Source organism: Lactuca saligna, chromosome 4, assembly GCF_052625555.1.
Source record: "Lactuca saligna cultivar CGN05327 chromosome 4, ASM5262555v1, whole genome shotgun sequence".
Classification (NCBI taxonomy): Eukaryota; Viridiplantae; Streptophyta; class Magnoliopsida; order Asterales; family Asteraceae; genus Lactuca; species Lactuca saligna.
Window position 1 is genome coordinate 311,208,456 of NC_136420.1, and position 24,517 is coordinate 311,232,972.

The following is a 24,517-nucleotide window of genomic DNA, read 5'->3' on the forward strand; positions in this document are numbered from 1 at the left end:
AGTACAATTGTACTCGATACGCGCCCTACCCAGTCTCCGATTTCCAGGGATTCTTACTTGAGTCTTCCACCGATCCGGTGCCTTCGGTAGTACGGGCCCAATACTACCGACCACACCGTATCAGTATTCGTCCCAAATCTTCCTCCCCAAATCCCGAATAATGAGTACTCTACCTCTAGTATGCACTATCTACTTGCACGCTACCAAATATCTCATATAAGCAATCTCCCTAGACTAAGGCATCACAAAACAGGCAATTCTAGTCCTATCATGTATACCTAGTCTCCTAGCATGCATAACAATTCATAATTCAGTGCATAACATAACATCGTAAGGTATTCTGGGGATCTTTACCGTTCGGACGCTGGCTGCACGTACACACTGTTCCATCCTTATTTTACCGCCTTACCATTTATAAAATGTTGTGTCCCTATTATTTAAAAAGGTTTTTCCTCAAATCCTCGGTCTGAGTTCAGTTGCACCCAAAAGTACACCCGAATCCCTCAAACCAAGGCTCTGATACCAATTGTAACATCTCAAATTTTCAAATAAATTTTTCATTTAAAACAAAACATCATTATTCGACAAAAGGGTTTATTCCGAGTTTATTTCAAAAGTATAAATAATAAATCTCCAGGATCTTCAACAGTGGCAGTGTGTACGTGTCACGCCGGCGCCTTCCCACGGTCATCACTAGTACCTGAAAAACATAAAAACAACTAGTAAGCACAAATGCTTAGTGAGTTCCCCAGTATACGACTTACCCACATACGCCTTCCGGCCCGGACCTTTCGGTCCACATAACATTGCCTTCCGGCCCGTAACATAATCGCCTTCCGGCCCGTTACATATCACCTTCCGGCCCTTATTAATTTGCCTTCCGGCCCATAGTATTTTGCCTTCCGGCCCATAGTAGTATAAAACATATCACATGTAACATAACGCACATAACACATAAGTCATACATCATACCGTTCTTTCTATCACATTAAGTCTCGCCTTCCGGCCCGTATAAGCATACATCACATATAAGCATTCATCACATATAAAGCATCTACCTCTCTAAACATAGCATAAATATAACACATACGACCTTCCGGTCTCGCAGTCAAACCCTTCCGGGTGAAGTATAGTGAGAAGACTCACCTCGTAGTATGCAAGCTATAAACCCTTCGAGCTACTCGCACTCGATCCGTTAATCCGCAGGTTCCCTATAATACCACATACCTTTATTAATGGTCTTATCAAACAAGACAACTGACCCTACTAAGTTACATGCAGGTCAACGGTCAATCTTGACCAGACTCGTCGAGTGCAAAGGGCAACTCGGCGAGTATAGGCACCCCGACTCCACTCGCCGAGTCTAAAGAACGACTCGACGAGTTCTAGTAGATCTTCAAGCTACTCGCCGAGTCTGAAGAACAACTCGGCGAGCCCTAGTGAATCTTCAAGCTACTCGCTGAGTCTGAAGAACAACTCGGGGAGTCCTAGCCATGCAGTCAATCCGCTGCCTCCTGTATTTCGCATGATTTCGAAGTATATAGATATGGGGCTTCCTGGACTTTCACATATACTATTACAGGGGCTTTTAAACACTTATAACAACAGGATAATCTAACAATTCCTTAAATGGGTTTCCCAAACCCTAAATTCGCATACAACGTAAAAACTACAGATTTTGATCCGAAGATTACCTGGAAACGTGTTCCCTGTGCTCCAAACTTCCAGTACTCGATTCCTTTGATCACCACCTTGCCCCTCCTTGTCTAACAATCTCTTCAAGCTTCCTCTAGCCTTCACTCTTGCTCCAGATGCCCACAAACTCCCAAGGTATCTTCAATCGGCCAAAAGACGCGACATGACGGCCATAAGATCATTATATACGATTCATAAATGAAACGGCTAGGGTTCAGCTGAATCAGCGTCGACTCGCCGAGTCCCTATTTGGACTCGTCGAGTCCAGTCGCGTATCTGCGACTGCGACCAAGACCATGGCCCTACTCGGCGAGTCATGCACCAACTCGCCGAGTCCCCTCCTAAATGTGCCCCAAAAATAATTTAAAGAAATACCTGAAATTTCGGGCTGTTACACATACATTCAATGTTTATTTATGGTATGGCTTATATACGGTACTAACCTTAGTTGAGATGTTTGACCTAAATGGTTGAGTTGGTAGTTTTAGTTGGAAGTATGTTAGAATTTTATTAATCGTTCTCATCGTGGGTCAGAGTATATATAACTCTTATGCATTATTTTTGGTGGGGTTTGCAATATTATTAAATTTTTTTTTGTACTCCAAGACTACCAAGCATAGATGAGGGCCATATAGGAAACACCGGAGGGCAGTACCATTTTGGCAATTAAGTCGTTCTGAAATCCAACAACCCTATGCGGCCCTTCAAACCAGATTCCCGATAACATTAGTAGCCAAGAAGTAGTGTAATTAATAATAATAATACTTTTATTTAGAAGCTAGTTGCTATAGATGTATTCCCTTTTCGAGGATATGAGTTCTCTATAGCCAATGTAGCTTTGATATCAATCTATCAAACCCCCAGCCGAGGCGGCAAAATACGTCGGGCTGTGCGACTAAGTTCATGGATCACATGTAAACTGAATATATAACACAAGTATAATAGTAAATAAAATAGCATTCAAGTTCCATCTTGATATTTCAATACAATGTTTTTACAGATAATAATAGTACATGAATTGCCTTAACATATAGGCAGATAATACAACAAATGGTAAATTATGTCACCTGTAATCCAATCCATCTTAAATAACTATTTAGTAACTTCCTCAGAATACATGTAGTTTGGAGGTTCAACACAATTTTGTTGAGAGTTATAGGTTTTCTGCTAACAACAGTAATACTTTTAAAAAGTATTTTCCTTGTAAGTATAACAATACTTAAAACTGTGTTTTATAAAGAATCTTTGAAAGCCAAAATGTATCATATATATATATAAGTAAATTAATACTTACAACTATATTGGTAAAGAATCCTGGTAGATACTTGAAAACCAAATTGTGCTGTTACATACGTAATTCCATACTTAAAATAATTTTGAAAGCAAGCAAGCCCATGGTTTGTAGTGAGAGAGACAGAGATAGAATCTAGTTAATGGTTATAAGGAGTCCAATAAACGAGTTATGTGACTGAATATACTCCCTACAATGCTTCATTGGACGTTGTAGTAACAATTGTAGACACTTATCACCCGCTTCGATTGATCAGTCGGCGTTATAGCCGACAACCGTAGGTGGGGATGTCAACCCCATATAGATCTATACAAATGTATCTCACTCAGAAGATTAACGTCAATAGTAGTGTGGGTATGCTAAGAGTTTAGACTTAGCTATTGAATGTAGTCTCACTAAAAAGCCCTTAACTAAAGTACACGAATAACTCTTATCCCTAACTTAATTGCTGTTGTGACATGCTCTTCAAGGCGTTTGGATGCTTGATGATGTAACTACTTTAGGAGCTCTCCTGAGAACACAATCACAAAAGATCTGTTAGAGGATGACCGAGTGTTCTCCCGGGATGTCACTCCGACAATCAAGTTAGTTTTCTCAGAGAGAGAGAGAGAGAGAGAGAGATTTAGGGTAAATTCAGTCAGAGAGAAGATGGATCCCTTCCTTGAGGTGGAAGAGATCCTTTTATACTTACTTCTAACGGATCATGGGGACCTCATCCGTTAGCGTCCTCTTACTGGGAGATATGTCGACGCTAACTAACTGCTAGGTGATGTCAATTCTAGGCGTCACCCAAGCTATTTGTGCCTTCTGATTGGTTGTGGGTGAATGAGGAGATCACATGGAATGTTCTTTCCTTGTGATGGGATGTGAGCTATGAACCCAACGCTGGATCGCATGGGCCAAGACCGGGTCTTGACCAAGGCACTAGCATGTTAACGCTCTGTCTAGGCCTTTCGTTAAGTTTGACGTGACCGTATAGGGTAAGGTTAACAAGTCCCTTAGAACAGTAGGCATTTGTGTTTATGAAGTAGCGGTGTCGTTCTGGTCTATTCCCAAGCACGTGGCGAACTGTTATTGATGGTCTATGCGGTTGTCAAGGCAAAATCACCTCTCTTTGGCAGTCTCATCATGGAAACGGTTCGCTTCCCCTTTTTGGTATTTAAACCTTTTATTATCCTGGCTCATCTTCTTCACCTGCTACCTTTCTTTCTTTCTTTAAGTTCTTATTCAAAAGAAACCTTTTCGTATTTTCCTACGAACGCTTTCATGGCTTCATCTCGTTCTCGAGGGAGAAATCACACTGCTGAAGAGTGGGGATCTTTTCAATTCTGATTTGGGTTAGTTCATGAACAGGGCATACAAATTCCTCTTTCTGATGCGTCACCTTAAAAACTGCCTGAGGGATAAGTCGGGATTCCAATCGCGTTATTTGAGGCAGGTCTTTATTTTCCTACCACCGATTTCTTTAATTTGATCATCCATGAATATGGGTTTTCAGTGAGGGATTTGCCTACCATTTCTATAAACAAGATAGTAGGATTTGAGCTCCTCTGTCACGCTCTAGGTTGTCAACCAACTATTCCGGTATTCAAGCACTTCTTCAATGCTTCCACTCAATCTAGGACCCGAACCATTTCTCGCCGGTGGGGAATCCCTACCCTTATTCAATACCAGAAGTCCAAGAAGAACTGGAAAGAAAAGTTCTTGTGGGTGAATAATGATCTTGTGGTGCTTGGCTACCCAAGGGTTAAGGCGTATGTGGACCGTGCTCCAGTGCTTGTTGGTGATGACAAGGAGTTGGCTGACAACTTGGAGAAGATCAGTATCAACGATGAGGATTGGCTTGATTGCTTTTTGGCTGCTAGTGGAATGAGCTCCGCTTGGAGGGCTCATTGGAAGATGCGTAAGTTCTTTGTTGAGAAGGAAGGTATAACACTGTATTTTCCTTGTCCCCCCCCCCCTCCTGTTTTTTTTAGGCAAAACACATTGAAATCAGGGTTTTGCCTAACCGTCGTTGCTTTCGTTCTGTTTCCAGGTAAGGAGGAAGTTATATCCTTGGGGTTCTTCCGGGTCTGTTTGAGGGTGAAATTCAATGTCGCAGGGTTGACCTTATGGAAGCTCTGCCACTTCCTATTTTTGGTCGAAGAATTGAGGCTTCACACGAGTCTCCCACCGGTGCAGGCGGTGCCGCTGGTGATGGTGATGGTGGTAACGATGAGTAGGATTTCCAAGATGTCAATGTTACTGGTGCTTCCTAGAAGGATCCTATTCCTTTTGGGTCTCCAAGAAGTATTTTCCGTGTCAAGAGGCGCTTCACTATTCTGGTAGCCGTTGTCGGCATTCTTGCCATGACCGCTAGCTCTGAGCCCCCTCTTCGCAAGAAATGCAATCTAAGTTTCTTTCTTGAGGGTTCTAGGAGCTCCACCCGTGCCCCCGATGAGGATCCTTCGAAACTACCAGAGGGGGTACCCAATCGGGCAACTTAACCGCCCGGTCACATAGTAGAGGGAAACACTGATAATGCCATCCCCGTCCCTACCACTGGAGGATCCAAGGCGAAGATTGGGTCTTCTCCTTCCCATGGTCATACTTCAGCTTCTTTTGATAAGACCACAACCATCCACCTTTTGCAGGTTCTCATCTTGATACCTACAATCAGGCTTGGAAGCTTACTGCCCAAGACCTTGTCTCCGATCATGATGTCGCTCTTGAGTGGTGTCAGCACGCGTTCCCTCCCGCTACCACTGAGGCCTTAGCGGTTTTATCGGATAAACACATGTCCAATTGATTGCGCTACGCCGCCACCCAGGTTTCATCATATTTGGTTGCATCCGCTAAATGTATCTCTGACATGGAGACTCTCCATTCTGATTTTGATCAGAAGAGTATTAAATGCGAAGAGTTGAGGGACCATTTAGGGAAGATAGAAGATAACAAGTGCAGTTGGGAGGCCGAGCAGGAGGTAGTGTTATGCGAGAAGGCAAGCTTGGATGATTAGGTAGCAAAGTTGGAGGAAGAGGCGAGGCATCTGGATGATCGTGTAGTAGTTTTGAGTTTGGAGAATGCAGGGATGAGCGAGCTGACAGTAGAATTGGAGGTTGATCTGGTTACTAAGGGTACCGTAAAAGGGGCGTTAGAGAATGATGTTTCTGTTGGGTTTTAGCCATAAGAACTTTCCTATGTGCGCATGCAAAACCCTATTGCTTGGATCTAGGCTTTCTAATAAACATGCTTTTGAATCCAAGACTTCTAATGGCTAATTAGGTTAAACAACAACATTAAAACAGATCTAGAATCATACCTTTGAGTTCCTTGTTGATCTTCTTGTCTTGGAGCTTCTAGAGTCACAATTGTCACTCCTCTAATGGCTTACAAACACCAATAGCAAGCAAGATGATTTAGGAGAGTGGAGAGGGGAGGAATTCGGCCAGAGTATCCTTGCTTAAGGTTCTGTAAGGTTGTACCCGAATTCCACATCCCAAGGGCCTATTTATACCTTTAGACTCCTTAAGGGTTTCACCCTAAACCCTAATTGGATAATCTTCACTTAAGGCTATCCAAATCCATTCCATAGATATCCTTATGGACGATTTTGAGCTATCCTAAAGCTCTTAGAATCCGTCCAAGGTCCATCCTAATGGATTTACAGTCTAAAGTCTAACTATCAAACAATTGACAGTTTATACCCTCTTATTTAATTAATCTCTTTAAGTCACCAAATTAATACCAATTAACTTATGACTTATATTAATCAAATGGCTAAATATTATTTCTTATAATATTTACTCTCTCTTAACAAATCATCCTTCAAGTTGCTATGGTGAAGGCAACCCAAAAGGACCATGCACAACCGAATATAGTTACAGCCTTAGACACTATTCCAACAGTCTCCCACTTGGATAAGTCTAGCAACTATACAAGTACAATTCGGTTTGCAATCGTAGCTCTCAAAGACGCTGTCAACTCTGATCTAATCAATCTTGTCCTTTAGATAAGGGGTCGTACAGTCCTCTGTTAGATATCATGCTGACAATCCTATGGAACGGTTAGTCTAGCATTTAGATTTCTCGATCTTCGATTTATTTGACATAGAACTTAATCGAACACATCAATTCAGTTCTGACCGGGCCCGGCACATAAGTCAAATCAAATCATCGAGTGGCCAAGATATCTCTTCTACCCTCTTAGGATAAAATTTACAGATAAACTTCGACTTATATGCATTTACTTATTCATTAACCAACTATACACAACAATGCGTTTTATAACATCAAGTTACTGATGCGTTTTTCGCATTATCAATGCACAATCAATTAACAAATAATAAACCATATATCTAGGTTTTAAGACCATATGATATTATCGTCTCGCGATCACCTTTCATATCGTATTCCATAAGGTGATTCCAACAAGCACGGGTTTATTCCAATGCTCAAAACCAGTTCATAAGCACTCATGAACGTTGCAGCAACTCTTGCTATGTCTAACACCATTTAGACACTCTACACACCAATTCACGACAATCTTCATTCATATCTACTCCCAACATATGAACGATTGTGGACCATTTGAATAATTCGATTATTCCTAATAAACTCAATTATTCTGGAAGTCAAAACATGCAAAGTGAAACAATAGTTAAACAACTAACATGTGATAGTAACTTTACTCATAAATAAAACTTCTTTATTTATTCATCAAATGTCAATTACATTTATCTATTATACGTTTCTAATACTATCTAATCTATGCTAATATCATCCTTCAGCCCAATACTCCTAGCATGCTGCAAGTGCTTAACCCTACTCAGTCCCTTCGTAAGCGGATCTGCTGGGTTATCTTCTGATGATATCCTCTTCACTACGAGTTGTCCTTCTTCTACACGATGTCTAATGAAGTGATATTTTCTGTCGATATGTCGAGATCTACCATGATCCCTCGGTTCCTTGGTCAAGGCAACCGCACCTTCGTTATCACAGAAAATCTCCATGGGCTCCTTTATGGCCGGCACAACTCCAAGATCACCGATGAAGTTCTTCAGCCATATTGCCTCCTTCGACGCTTCGCTCGCTGCGATGTACTCTGATTCGCACGTTGAATCAGCTACGGTTTCTTGCTTGGAACTTTTCCATGTCACTGCTCCTCCATTTAGGGTAAAAACCCAGCCCGACTGCGAACGATAGTTGTCCCTGTCGGTTTGAAAGCTGGCGTCACTATACCCTTGCACCTTCAAGTCATCACTCCCTCCAAGGACTAAGAACCATTCTTTCGTCCTCCGAAGGTACTTAAGGATGTTCTTCACCGCAATCCAATGTGCTTTGCCAGGGTTCCCTTGATATCTGCTAACCATGCTCAAAGCAAAGGCTACATCAGGGCGAGTACAAGTCATAGCGTACATGATTGAGCCAACTGCGGAAGCGTATGGTACTCGGCTCATTTCTGCTATCTCGGCTTCGGTACTCGGACTTTGACTCTTACTCAACTTGGCATTTCCTTGTATCGGTAATTCTCCCTTCTTTGAGTTTTCCATACTAAAACGTTTTAGTACCTTCTCCAAGTAAGTATTCTGACTAAGTCCAATTAATCTCTTACTTCTTTCTCTTACTATCCTTATTCCCAAAATGTAAGAAGCCTCTCCGAGGTCCTTCATAGCGAAGCAATTCCCGAGCCAGGACTTAACCTCCTATAGAGTCGGGATGTCGTTTCCTATGAGTAATATGTCATCGACATATAGAACGAGGAAGCTTACTACACTCCCACTGGCTTTGACATATACACAAGATTCATCTTCGCTTCGTACAAATCCAAACTCTTTGACTTTCTCATCGAAGCAAAGATTCCATCTGCGAGACGCTTGCTTAAGTCCATAAATTGACTTCTCAAGCTTACACACTCTATTCGGATGCTTCGGATCCACAAACCCCTCTGGCTGAGCCATGTAAACATCCTCAGCCAACTTTCCGTTAAGGAAAGCGGTCTTGACATCCATTTGCCAAATCTCATAATCATGAAATGCGGCAATCGCTAGCATCACTCTAATAGATTTAATCTTTGCAACTGGTGAGAAGGTCTCATCATAGTCAACTCCGGGAGTTTGAGTAAAGCCCTTCGCAACCAATCGCGCTTTGTATGTGTGTACGTTCCCATCCACGTCGGTCTTCTTCTTGAAGATCCACTTGCACCCTACGGTCTTACGTTCGGGCACGTAATCAACCAAATTCCAAACTTGGTTATCGTACATGGATTGGATCTCGCTATCCATCGCCTCTTTCCATTTCGCAGACTCTGGGCCTGCCATGGCTTCCTTATAGCTATTAGGTTCATCAAGATTTACTAGTGTACCATCACTAATATACGTGTCCCCTTCGGTAGTAATATGAAAACCATAAAACTGGGGATGAACTCTAACTCTATCGGAACGTCTAAGAGGTAAGGATTCGTCAATCGGTTCAACCGGAGTTTCCTCCTCGGGTTGAATGCCAGCGGTAGAGGTTCCTTCATCTATCGATTCTTGAATCTCTTCAAGTTCGATTTGCCTCCCACTGTCTCCTTGGCTTATGAGTTCTCGCTCTCGGAAAACTCCTCTCCTCGCAACAAAGATAACATTATCTTTCGGTCTATAAAAGAGATATCCAAAGGAAGTTTGCGGGTAGCCGATGAAAATACATCGCTCACTTCGAGGTTCAAGCTTGTCGTGAGTATCTCGTCTTACGAAAGCCTCGCAACCCCAAACCTTGATATGTGCCAACGAGGGAGCTTTCCCCGTCCATATCTCGTGAGGTGTTTTGGCAACCTTCTTGGTAGGGACTCGGTTAAGGATATGGGCGGCAGTCTCTAAGGCATACCCCCAAAAGAAGATAGGTAGTGAAGCACGACTCATCATAGAGCGAACCATATCCAATAAGGTTCGATTACGCCTTTCTGCCACACCATTCAATTGCGGTGTCCTAGGAGGCGTCAATTGCGAAACTATTCCACACTCCTTGAGATAATCGTGGAATTCAAGACTTAGGTACTCTCCTCCTCGATCGGATCGAAGCATCTTGATTTTCCTGCCCAATTGATTCTCCACTTCATTCTTGAACTCTTTGAACTTTTCAAAGGTTTCTGACTTTTGCTTGATTAAATAGATATACCCATATCTACTATAATCGTCGGTAAAGGTCACATAGAAGCGGTTCCCATCCTTCGTGGTTGATCTAAAAGGTCCACATACATCGGTATGTATTAGGTCTAATAGTCCCTCACCCCTTTCACAAGTGCTCGTGAAGGGTGACTTAGTCATCTTTCCAAGCAAACAAGACTCGCATGTGTCATCTTCCCTAAGGTCGAATGACTCCAACACTCCATCCTTTTGGAGTTGGGCTATGTGTTTCTTGTTGACATGTCCAAGACGACAATGCCACAAGGATGCTTTATCCATACTAGTGGAAGAATCAATATTCAAAACATCATTTCCTAAGTTATCAACAATCATAACAGTTTCATATATTCCATTACATGGTACAACTTCAAAGTAAAAGACACCATTTAGATAAGCCAAAATAGAACCATTCTCATTATTAAAAGAAAATCTAAAACCTTGTCTATATAAACCATGAAATGAAATGATGTTTCTAGCCATTTCTGGCGAATAGCAACAATTGTTCAAATCTAAAACTAAACTATTCTTAAGCACTAAAGAATACACTCCAATCTTGGTCACAGGCGACGATCTTCTGTTCCCCATGATTAGATTGATTCTTCCTAGCTCCACATCCCTACTTCTTCTTAGTCCCTGCACATTAGAACAAATGTGATAACCACAACCGGTGTCAAGAACCCAAGAAATAGCATGATTAGAATCGTTAGATTTTATTGCATATATACCTGCGAAAGATGGCTTGATCTTTCCTTCCTTGATGGCTTGCAGGTAATCCGGGCAGCTTCTCTTCCAATGTCCTATCTTGTGGCAGTGGTGGCACTCTGCCTCCTTCGGGTTAGAGCAGGGCTTAGAGGGATCAACTTTGGTCCCACTAGAAGAGGAACCATCTCGGGCTTTCACCTTTCGATAGTTATTTGAAGAAGCTTTCCTCTTCTTTCCCTTCCCTTGACCAATAGCCAAGACAGGAGCAGCAGACGGATTGGGAGTTGGTGCAACAGACTTGTCCTTGAAATTGCTCTCAGCGACCCTCAAGAGACCTTGGAGTTTACTTAGAGTGACCTCCTCTTTGTTTATATGGTAGGTCATCCTAAATTGATTGTACATTGGAGGCAAAGAGTGAAGCACCATGTCGATCGCCAAGTCTTCGCCGAAGTCAACATTTAACTTGCGAAGGCGGTCGACATACCTTTGCATCTTTTGCAAGTGCACGGTAAGAGATTCTCCATGACCCATCTTAGCGGAAATCATGTTAGTGAAGATCTCGTAACGCTCTTGTCTCGCGTTTTGGTGGTACCTCTCCAACAAGTCTTGATGCATCTCGTATGGATACATGTCCTCGTAGGACTTTTGGAATTCAGAGTTCATGGTGGCGATCATGATGCAATGTACTTTCGTCGCATCTCGCTCATGGGTTTCAAAGGCGGTGATTTCGGCGGGAGTAGCAACTTCGGGGTTGATTTTCTCGAGCTTCTCGTCGAGGACATACTCTTTATCCTCATAGCGAGCAATGGTGCGAATGTATCTTATCCATTCGCCAAAGTTCGTTCCATCGAAGGTGACCTTTTGGCAAAGGCTCATCAACGTGAAAGAACTAGCAGCAGCGTTGTTTGCGTTTGACATCTATAGAAACGACAAAGATAGATTAGAACAAGAATCCCTAATTATCTCCCAATAAGAAAATTAGGGCTAGGATCCAACAATAACATTTACATACTAGAAAAGGGATGCCGTAATCCAACATGCAAATAAATTGAAGGTAAGTGAATGACGATTCACTAATTCTCCATCACAAGACTTAAACTTTTGGTCCTAAGTGTTTTGAGAATTCCTAGGTTCGGATGAGATTCATTGAACTATTCAATGGCATGTTTAAATCTCGATATGCCCCTCTTGTTTGTGACTGGGATGCCGAGGATCACAAAGCGGGTGTGAATTACCATGCAAATTTACATGGTGCCTTCATTGTTACGATCACCTATTCGATGTGCCGGTAAACCACACACGCTCCATCGAACTATGATAAACAATGAATCACCCTTTGCCACCTTCGCTTAGAACCAATTAGTGTGCCGGTAAACCACACACGCTCCACTAACATCTTAGCAAGGTGCAAAGTGTAATTTCATGGGATTGCATCAATTCACTTTTCCTAAAGTAACTAAGATTGGGAAATTTAAAAAAATTTAGTTACTTCGTATTTCTTATTATACTTTTAATGAGAGGATGAGGTTGCCCTATCCTACCCGTTCGGCTAACGACCCTCCACCAATCAAGCAAGCGGTGGGTGTGAGTGTACACCCATTAAGCGCCATTTTATAGGCCGCAACCTTATACCCACCTTATAGATCGGCTTTGTGAATGAGGCCTACTAGCGGTAAGACTAGCATTTAGTTATACATATATATATTATTCTAATAATATCATATAAGTATAGGGTTGTATTTTAAACTTTTCAAAATCTAGGGTTTGAAATTTAAGTTGTCTAAATTAATGCTTTTAATCACAAATATAAATTTCAAAACTATAGGGTAGGTTTTAAACATTTAAAAACATGGAGGATCAAATAACAAATAATTTCAATTAACAATTAATATCTTAATTATCTTTATTTGATTTATCTTTGATTTCTTTGAGGATAATTACCAAAAAATAATTAAAACAATTAATTAATTATCATATAAAGAAACTAAATATTTAATTAGTTGATAATTACCTTTAACTAGATCAAGATAACACTTATATTTATCAAAAAATCGGATTCATATTGATCTAATTAGTTTATGGAAAGTTTGGATAAGATAAACACAAAGAAATCCCGAATCTGGCCCTTTCTGACGCTTGGACTCGCCGAGTGCACAAGGGGACTCGACGAGTCAGGCCTACTCGACGAGTCCACCATGGAACTCGACGAGTCAGTGACTCAAAACCCAAAAAAATCGAATTTTACAGGTTTGTTTCAGTTATACAAGCAACAATTTGTAGAAAACCAATCTAGGCTCTGATACCACTGTTGGGTTTTAGCCATAAGAACTTTCCTATGTGCGCATGCAAAACCCTATTGCTTGGATCTAGGCTTTCTAATAAACATGCTTTTGAATCCAAGACTTCTAATGGCTAATTAGGTTAAACAACAACATTAAAACAGATCTAGAATCATACCTTTGAGTTCCTTGTTGATCTTCTTGTCTTGGAGCTTCTAGAGTCACAATTGTCACTCCTCTAATGGCTTACAAACACCAATAGCAAGCAAGATGATTTAGGAGAGTGGAGAGGGGAGGAATTCGGCCAGAGTATCCTTGCTTAAGGTTCTGTAAGGTTGTACCCGAATTCCACATCCCAAGGGCCTATTTATACCTTTAGACTTCTTAAGGGTTTCACCCTAAACCCTAATTGGATAATCTTCACTTAAGGCTATCCAAATCCATTCCATAGATATCCTTATGGACGATTTTGAGCTATCCTAAAGCTCTTAGAATCCGTCCAAGGTCCATCCTAATGGATTTACAGTCTAATATTTATACCTTTAGACTCCTTAAGGGTTTCACCCTAAACCCTAATTGGATAATCTTCACTTAAGGCTATCCAAATCCATTCCATAGATATCCTTATGGACGATTTTGAGCTATCCTAAAGCTCTTAGAATCCGTCCAAGGTCCATCCTAATGGATTTACAGTCTAAAGTCTAACTATCAAACAATTGACAGTTTATACCCTCTTATTTAATTAATCTCTTTAAGTCACCAAATTAATACCAATTAACTTATGACTTATATTAATCAAATGGCTAAATATTATTTCTTTTAATATTTACTCTCTCTTAACAAATCATCCTTCAAGTTGCTATGGTGAAGGCAACCCAAAAGGACCATGCACAACCGAATATAGTTACAGCCTTAGACACTATTCCAACAGTTTCATGTATCCTTAGCGGGAGGCTCAATAGGGTGGTGGACCGATTGATCGAGAGCCCTCAATTTCTCCAAGGCTTGGTACATGTGCAGAAGGCTTGTATTGTCGCAGGCATAGAATAGGGTAAAAGGATTATCTGGGAAAAGGTAACTGTCGGGGAGTTTGAACTAAAGTCTGAGGAAGATGTGGCTGCCAGGACTCAAGAGATGGAAGATGCGTTGGTGGCTTTTACTGAGACAGACTTTGCCAACCACCTTTAACTGGGCAGTCTGGACATGGCTGGGCTCCGCGATCTCTATCAAGAAACTCAGAGCGATGTGTTAGGCTTCGGCCCAAACTCTGCTCCTGCCCAAACTCTGCTCATGGTGATAAGTAGCCTTGTTTTGTGACTTGTTCTTGATGTGATTTCCTTGAACAATATTTTCTTTTCCTTTGTTTGCTTATGTTCTTTTCCGCCCTCTGTGGTCATTTGAAAGTCCAGGAGTCTAGCAACTATGACAATATTTTCTTTATATTTGTGGGTATGAATGTTTTGATATTATTGCACCTATTTTGTTTGTTTGGTTGCTTCACGTATGGTTTATGTTGGCCGTCACATTGTATTGATGCAGGGTCTGTTTACACCTGACCTGAGTTCACTTATTGGTGAACTCTTTATGCGTTACTGAAGTTGACCTTTGAGAAATTTGTTCTAATTTGCTAATTAAAGACCTTGGGTGTAGCCAAGATCACGATCTTGAGGCTCACTCAGTTTTGTTTTTTCTGCTTAGCGTAAATTATGACTCTTCTACACTTATGGTATTTCGATGTATAAAGTTGATAAAAGCTGTGTATGCTTGGTATGTATGTCAAAGTGTAGTGTACTCGATTTTATAAGGATGTATGTTTCAAAGTAATGAGCATATGTACATGTATAAACGTTATGTATTTAACATATAAATATGCATGCATATTAATATCTTGAATCATGGACATACTACAAAGTTTCAAGACGCGCTTTTTATGAAATACAATGTCATATTCATATATTTTTGTATAATGTAGCATTTTTTGTGCGCACTAGTTATTTCACGATAAAATAACCATAAATGCGTATACAAAAAGTTTATACTAGTTTATTTGTAACAATGTGTTACATTGTTAAATAACATTTTTATAAATTAGGATTATCGTATATTCGCATAAAAGGATAATTTGTTTGTATAAACGAAGTATATAGGCATAAGTGTTCCCACCTGAAATAATTAGAAATATTAAAACGGGCCGTAAGTACTCACCATTGAAGCGTGAGTTCGATATGTACAAAATCAATTCATTTTGAGAAGTTTTTTGCGAGAAACCACAACGCCATGTTTCTTAAGCTTTGAAAAACTTTAGGGACCAGTTCATAACGAATTTAAACTATTGGGGCTGTTTGGTAATTTAATTAACGAAGGTAGGGCTAATTTTGTTAAGAATTTTCAATGAAGGGGATGAAATCCTTATTTTTATTAAATCTTGAAGATTAGGATTTATTATGTTAAAAATAACAAAGGAGGAACTATTTTGAATAAATGGATTCGATGTTTGGGGGTTTGGTACTTGCTTTTAGAAATGAATGTTGGATAGGGGTTATTCAGTCGTTTAATCGAAGTTGAAGGGAATTAGGGCTTTTATGCCCCCGTCATAAGTTGTTGCTCGATCAAAGAAAGGAAACGAGAATGAACGAAATCAGATAGAACGCATCGGCAGGTGAATGAAGGCATATGAACGAAGACGGTGAAAAAGAAGCACGAAGGCTCGCAGGCGGCATGAGGTTTTGTCGGTCGATTAGCGAACAGAGATCATCTCCGGGGTCGACGAGGCCGAAGGGAAGGAAGGGGGAAGCAGCGAGGCTACTTGTGGCCTCGGTGGGTGCAGCACGGGGTTGCTCAAGTAGCTTCTCGTCTGTTTGCTTCGGTTCCGACAGTAAAGTGCGAAGGGAAGGAGCAAGGGTTCGTTCGATTGAAGCAACGCGAGCAGCAGTGGTAGAGGTAGCGACGCTTCGACGGTGTTTGTTCGATTGATGGGATTTCTTGGTCATCGATGGTGGGAAATCAGTGCCGATCAAGTGGAGTTTGGCTGTAGTGTTGATCGGGAAAATAAAGAGGAAGAAGAGGCTGTTGCTATTTGCTTGAAAATCACAGGTTTTCTATTTTTTTTATTTATTATCATTATTTTTTTTTTCTATTCAAGAGTGTTAAAGAGAAAGGGGATGTATTTGGTTTGATGTTTAACTGGAACGGAATCAAGGAATCAGTGGGTTTTTGTTGTGCATTCGATGGGAAGGACGAGGTTTGAAAGGGGGTCGTTACCCTCTTGGTTGTTCTTGGTAGAAATCGAAGGAGAGAATGATCAAAAGCAACAAAAATTTTGTGGTGTTTGTTCTTGGTTGAAACATCAAAGAAGGCAGGAGGTGTTTTGTTTTTTTTTTTTTTTTTTTTTTTTTTTTTTTTTTTTTTTTTTTTTTTGAATCCTGAATCAAGTCCCAATCTTGGATGATCATTATAGAAAGTTAGAAGCACAACGTCATGTATGTATGTACAACTCTTGTGTTAGTGTAAGCTTTTGTGAGAGGGAAGGAAACATGCAAGGGAATTTGACTGTGAATTGTAACAGGAAAGAGTTATGTGCATTCTTGATTAAGTTGAAATCTGAAAGAAAATTATATCTTTTAATATGTTTTCTTTTGCATATATATATATATATATATATATATATATATATATATATATATGGTAAAATGATATACCTAACAACCTTATATAAGCTTAGGTACCTAACCTCATCAAACTACGTCATTTTGTATTAAATTTTCATTGCAATCATCCAAGGTTCTTAAATTTCATCCCTAAACTTGATTTACTTCAAAAAAATTTGAAAATTTATCATTATATTTCTCCTACATCCTTTCATTTGTAGCGGTAGGATATGAAGCCCATTAGATGGTATTCGATAGAAAGACGTGATGTAAAAGAAATATATTGTTGAAAATCCAAAGATTTTGGAAGTAATCAAGTTATGGTGTTGAAGTTTAGGAACCTTAGGCAATTACAATGTAAATATGATACAAACCGATGTAGTATTATGGAGTTAGGTACGTAAGCTTATATAAGGTTGTTAGGTATATTCACTTTACCCATATATATATATATATATATATATATATATATATATATATATATATATATATATATATATATATATATATATATATATATATATATATATATATATATATATATATAGGTGAGGTTCAATAGAGAACCATAATTAACCAAGGAATCAATCGTGAGCATCGAAAATTATAACGATCAACGGCCAAAAAAATAGATGTACGCTTTTACATTGGACGCACACACACCAGATTATACCAAAACATTCACCCTTTATAAAAAAAACCCACAACTTTTTTTCTTTAAAACTTTTTTTAGGCCATGTTATTTATCAAAAAAAAATCATATACCGTTATTTACGATTTTTCGTCCTCTTTTCATAGAGATCCATGATAATATATAAAAATCGAATTTTTTTATCAAAAAAACTCACTTCATTTTCTTTAATGAAAAAAGTTAAGGTTTATTTTTTATAGAAAAAAAATTTAATAAATATATCAAAATTCATATTTTTTGTACTTTTTAAACATAGATTCATATTCATGTTAAAAAAAAACGATATTTCAGTTCAGATTCACATTGTGAACTTGTTCAGATTTACAGTGTGTATAATAATAAATCAGATTCACAATATAAATCTGAACTGATCGGAGCTTTTTCACATTGTGAATGTTAAAATTTGAAATACTTACAGTTTAGATTCACAATATGAATCTACACTGATCAAGTTTTTTTTTTTTTGTAAACATTCTCAGATTCACAGTGTGCATAATAGTAATTCAGATTCACAATGTGAATCTAAACTGTTCGAGATTTTTCATATTGTGAATGTTAAAAATTGAATTATTTAAAGTTTAGATTCACATTGTCAATCTACACTGTTCGAGGAATTTTTTTTTAATCAGTGTTGATGTTTATTAATAGAGTACAAAAAATTAATATTTTTGGTATAATTAGTTTTTTTTTTAAGCTTAAATATTGAAAAAAAATAAGAAAACTAAGTGGGTTTTTTTTTCGAAATTTTTTTTTCGTTTTTTATATATCATCATTGATCTCTATGGAAACAGGACGGAAAATCGTGAACAACGGTATATTCGGATTTTTTTTTTTCGATAAAAACCTTGGCCTAAAAAAAATTTTAAATGGAAAAAAAAAATGGGTTTTGTTATAATCCGGTACATGTACGTCCATTATAAAAACTTACAACCCTTCCTTTGTCATTGATCGCTTATATTGAACTTTTCCATATATATATATATATATATATATATATATATATATATATATATATATATATATATATATATATATATATATATATATATATATATATATATATATATTAAACATTGGTTTATTAAATTCAAAATTGACACCTATATAATGTATATTTATGAAAATTTAACCAATCACATCTAATTGATCATTACACACACACACACACACACACACACACACATATATATATATATATATATATATATATATATATATATATATATATATATATATATATATATATATATATGGAAAAGTTCTATAGAGAACTATAATTATTGGTTCTTCAACGAATCAAATCTTTTTTTTCAATTTCTAGAGCTTATTCTTTATCGAAAAAAATATATAAAAATATCTAAATTCTTATATTAACATTGTGAATGTGAAAAATATTTTTCGGATTTACCGAGTAAATCTGGATTCACGTTGTGAATTTTCAAAGATTCACATTGTGAATTTGACGTTAAAAAAATTCGAATTTTATATCATTGGAAAAAGAATAAGATGTTATGAATTTCTGTATTTTTAGTTTTTTTTTTAATAAAAAATAAGTTCTAAAAGTTGGAAAAAAATTTGTTCCTTGGTTAATTATGGTTCTCTATTGAACCTCACCTATATATATACTTTAAGCCTAAGCAATATCATATTTATTATTTATCATACTATAACAACTCATGTCAAAATAAATATATAAAAATATATAATCAAATTATATTATTATAATATAATATTTTGCTCAAAATTAAAGGGTTAATTAGATGCAAATTATGAGGTATTATGTCTAGAAACTGTCATCCAAGATTAGGTCATAAATTCTAGCAACTGAGTGGATGGTAACCGATAAAACCTTATGCAATATATAGAGCTTGAAATTTCAGTTTGAAACCCCATTCGAATTGTGAAAAAAGACAGAGTAACAAGGGATAAATCGAGTCTCGAAGTTCTTGAAGATCTTCGGAGGTTTCTTGAAATTAAGTTATTGTCACCCGATAGAAGTTTGATATTGTTGCTTGGATAGATTTATAAGCGTGCTAGATGTATTTTGGTTCAACCTATTGTCTCGATTTGACTCACACCAGTAGCAATTTGACAAAAATCTAAATGTGGAATTTCTGAAAATGAAACCTTAAATTCGTATGGTTATGATTTATGAAAGCTATGGTTACATTTTTATGGGAATATGTCAACAAGAAGTCGAGATGCTTAATGGTGAGTTTAGAAATTTATTTTACATACTTTTTTGAAGTTGCGGTATGTTACAAAATGGCAGAAGGTGGGTTTATTTTTGGGTAAAGAAGATAAGTATTCAGAAATATTTTTTTACGTGGGTGGAATTGTTTGTTAGCATTTTAAATAAAATTATCTTTATATATATATATATATATATATATATATATATATATATATATATATATATATATATATAAAGAGAAACCTTATGACATCATCTTCAACAATCAAGATCATTAATTGTGTTCTCGTTATTAACTTCAATCATTAGATCATTTTGATGATGTCATCCTAAACTTAAATTAAATTAATATTTACTAAATTTGAAAGTTCGACTAATTGATTTAATGTTAATATCATTTATAAAAGGAATGTATTGAACTCATTTAAACCTTATCATAAATTTTTGAAAGTAAATTCCGTTCCTTCCTAACTAAAATCACATTCTTAACTATCACATTTCGTATATATTCTTTCAATTCATATCTATTATATGAATCGTATCTACAAGATTACGGGATATCGTTGCTCAATTTCAAAGAATCAAAGAATTCGAAATTTGATATCCTTTCCATAACCATTATTGAAAGTTATGTTTAAATCATGTGCTATTGTTAGTGTATTATGTTTTCTTCAGACCCTTTGCAGCATCATGTTCGAAGAACATCATCCTTTGCAGCATCACGTTCATCATCCAAGTTCCTTCTTTAATATGATGTTCTTAATTTTTATTAATTGTATTTGATTTTTTGATTCTCATTAGTATTGTATTTGACTGTGATCTTTGAATGCATGAATAATCTTGATTATAAATTTTAGTATTATTTTTTCACTCTTTTACTTTTGTCTTTTTAACCTTGCATTTGATGTTGCACTCTACATGTTTGATAAAATGCCCATCAGAAAAACATATTGACTTTTGATTAACTGTATGTATGTATGTGTGTCTTACGTAATTAATTTTTTCTAAGATTATTTGGATTGCACGGTAGTTGATGATTAAAATCTACCATTTGCCCTTCAATGTTTTTTTTTTGGAAACGACAAATGATTTAATGGAAGCCTCTACCCAATATTCCAGAGTAGACCCCGAGTTCGAGCTCCACAAAGCGGGAAAACCCAGCCCCCATAGGTTCCAAGGAAAATTCCCCCACATATGGGGCATATTTGCAAGAGGCACACATATTGTGTTTTACTGGGTTTGAAACCCCAACCTCAAACCCACATAGGGATGTAACCCAATGCATCAAGCCAGTTGAACTGGCCATCACTTTAATTATCAATATTACACTGTTATTAATTTGTCATATTTGCCCATAATTCTTGGTTTTTAAAAGATTTAGTTAATAGCAATGTACTTTGACTTTAATCTATAATGTTTTAAATTGCAATTTATAAATTTCTTTTGAGTTGTTGTAACTATGTTCAGTGGATATAAAGTGCATTATATTTTCCATTTTGTTTTTAATATATTTAGTTACTAGCAATGTGTGTATGTATTTTTTTATTTAAAAAGTCAAAGCTTTTATTTCTATATTTTTCCCTAATCTGTCCCTGTCCTTGAAAGGTCATATCTCGATCATGGGAAACCCTTTTTGGTCGAAATCATTGAACAAAATTTCGTATTTAAGATAGTCAATCTTGGAAGTAACATAGTTATGAAAAATTATAAAGTAAGATAAAAAAAAAATATAAGATATTAGGAGATTTGTAAATTATACAATTAGTAAAAGCGTTACAGTTATTAAAAGAAAATAAGACCGTTAACATTAATAAAAACTAGGTGGGAACCCCCGCGTTGCGGGGATCGAATATGATATTTTTTTTCCGTTGTTTGTTCTTTGTAAATGTTATTTGATGAACTATTTGTTTATAGTTTGAGTATTGTTATGGGGCTCTGTCATGGATAATTTTTTTGTTGTCGAATAAACTATTTATCGAAATATAAACTTCATGGGTTTATCCTTTTGTTGATGGGATGAAACTGGAGAGTCGGATTCAACAGATCAATTTCTTCATGGGTTTTTCCTCATTAAGTGTTGTTTAAATATAACATCGGATAGTTCAAAGAACATTTGATAAAATAACAACACTGTTAAAATAACAACACACATATCTGATATAACCAACGTCACCACAACAAACAAAAAAAAAAACAAAAAAAAAAATCAATTTGTTGATCAGTGTGTTTGTTACAGTATGCTAATAAGTTCAATCGTCGACTTTGTTAGATTCCATAAGCCTTGAGAAAAGAAAAGAAAAAAAAAGATATCAAATGTTTTTAACATCTATAGTTTTTGTAGCTGTGTTCTTACTCAAAATTATGTTCAGATATATTTAGTTTACTATCCATCTTTCCATTATTTGATAACCCTGTGATGATAAAATTTCGTATCTTGATGTTCTTTTTTGGCATTGATCCGAACCACTCCACAACAGATTGGCGAATCTAGTTACCCTCGCCATGAAATCAAACGCTCATACAGAAGATTATGAATCACAAAAAACCTCACCACTTGAGTTCTACAATCAGCCGAAGATTACGATGCTCAATTTATAATCTGGAGCACTATATGTTCAATGTTCGCTTCAAGGGGCTATTTGAATGAATTGGTCAATAAGGGGGTGAAGCTCATTTGTATCACACCCAACCTTAGCCTTCAAATGCTCAATAACTTTTTGATCTTTCGGGTCAAACTTCACTTCAACTGGTAATTCAGACAAATCTGGAATCAGCCCCTAAAGGATGCTCCACTTCGATTGGTAATCCAAGCAAATCGTTCGAGAGTGTCTAAAACAAAAATAATTTAAAAAAATATATTTTTTTTATTAAATTATTTGAAAATAATTAAAGTAATCAAAAGTCAACATACCCTTGATTTGGTGCACACATCTGTTCCAAAACCTCCAATCCTGTTTCAAAATGTCAAAAAACTGAAACTGAATAAGCAAAGGAAAAACGTAAAGAGTGTATATATGTTTGGTTTATAGGATAAATGAATTAAAAAAAGTGAATTTGGTTTTTGGATAAATGTGATCAAAATGTTGAAACATTTTTTAATGTTTTACAAAGGGAATAGGAAAGTACCAAATGTACACAACAATGATCATATCAGTGTAAGAAGTAGAATCCAAGACATCTAAGATGAAACATTTAATTTGAACATCAAAAAACCAGTCTTTCAACAAAATTGAAATATGAACAAAAAAACATTATATAAGGGTAGTTCAGTCAAAAAATATTAATGATAAAAAAAAGTTATTTTTTTATTGATAAAATCAGTCAATTTCAATAAAAAAAATTGCATTCAATTTGAACATAAAAGAATTGTAAACACTATCCCATTTTACTACACCGATGCATATTTGAGTGCAGGGTCAGATTGATCTTTCAGCAAAATTGAAATAAGAACAAAAAAGCTATACATAGGGGAAGTTTAGTCACAACACTGTTAATGAAAAAAAAAAATATGTGTATATAGTCTCTTAACAATTACTTAATTGTTGACTAATAACTTTCATTTTCAGAATATATATAAATTAAAATTTTACTTTTTAAACTATCATATTTCATTTTCAAAATAAATGTCATCTGAGCTTTGAATTAATCCACTATAAAATTGATGTGAATAAAAGTTTTTGAACTGCAATAACAAAGTCTAAAAAAGATTTTTGATCCTTAAACCTTTTGTTTTGATGATTTGTAGAAGACGCCCGATGTTTTAAAAAAAGTACACAATTTTTTTTAAGAAAAAGTTATGATATTTTTTATTGATAAAATCAGTCAATTTTTATAAAAAAAATGCATTCAATTTGAACATAAAAGAACTTTAAACACTGTCTCATTTTACTGCAATGATGCATATTTGAATGCAGGGCTAGAGTGATCTTTCAACAATATTGAAATAGGAACAAAAAAACTGTATATATAGGGGTAGTTAGGTCACCAAAATTGTTAATGATAAAAAAAAAAATGTGTTTTTTTACGGCTAAAATCAATCAATTTTAACCAAAAAAAGTTTCATTCGATTCAAACATAAAAACTGCATACTCTGTCCCATTTTACTGCGTTGTGGTATATTTGAGTACAGGGGCAGATTGGTCTTTTAGCAAATCTGAAATACGAACAAAAAACTATATATAGGGATAGTTTAGTCACAAAACTGTTAATGAGTAATATATTCAAAAGAAAACAAAAAAGTAAGATTCAAAAGTAAACAAAGAGTAAAAACAAAAGCTCCTAGATTGGAACATGTGTGTTTGGATGTGGTTATACGAGAGAGAGAGAGAGAGAGAGAGAGAGACTAACTTGGATCGGCAATGACTACAATACCTGAACCGGAGAAGTCACATGGGCCAGACCCCTAGCCTTTGTTTTGGAAATAGTTGTTAATCGCATAGTCACAATCGTCATTTCACATTTCTTATTTCTCATTTCATTTTCCCTAACGGTTTGTAATAATAAATACTGAAAAAATTTAAAACCTTAGAAATGAATACTGAAAACATTAGACGATGCAATTTCCACCTCAATCGTAGCAGCTTCTTCAATCTCCTTTCATCCTAACTGGTTAACAATACAGTAAATTAGTTACACGTCATAACCATCTCTAAATTGAACAATTCCATAAATGGGCCTACGACCTGAACCAATGATCACTAACCTAGAAGCTTTCCAATTATATACGACCTTTTGCATGAGTTTCAAGAAACATCTTCTCTCCTCTCCCCCAAACCCCCATCTTCATGATGAAACTTGTTGGAGAAAGTGTTACCACTGAAAACAGTTGTAAATTTAGAACACACTTCCGACCATCATATAATCAAAGAATCAAG

The 24,517-nt window shown here is 36.6% G+C and overlaps 1 long non-coding RNA gene across 1 annotated transcript; it reads right to left on the reverse strand.

Annotated features, from left to right (window-relative positions):
* Window positions 1-24,022: 24,022 nt before the first annotated feature.
* LOC145039486 (uncharacterized) lies at window positions 24,023-24,452 on the reverse strand. Its single transcript, XR_013679816.1, has 3 exons — window positions 24,346-24,452; window positions 24,210-24,248; window positions 24,023-24,126 (listed from the first exon to the last, which is right to left on the reverse strand). It is a non-coding gene; the product is annotated as an uncharacterized LOC145039486 (long non-coding RNA).
* Between the last annotated feature and the right edge of the window lie 65 nt (window positions 24,453-24,517).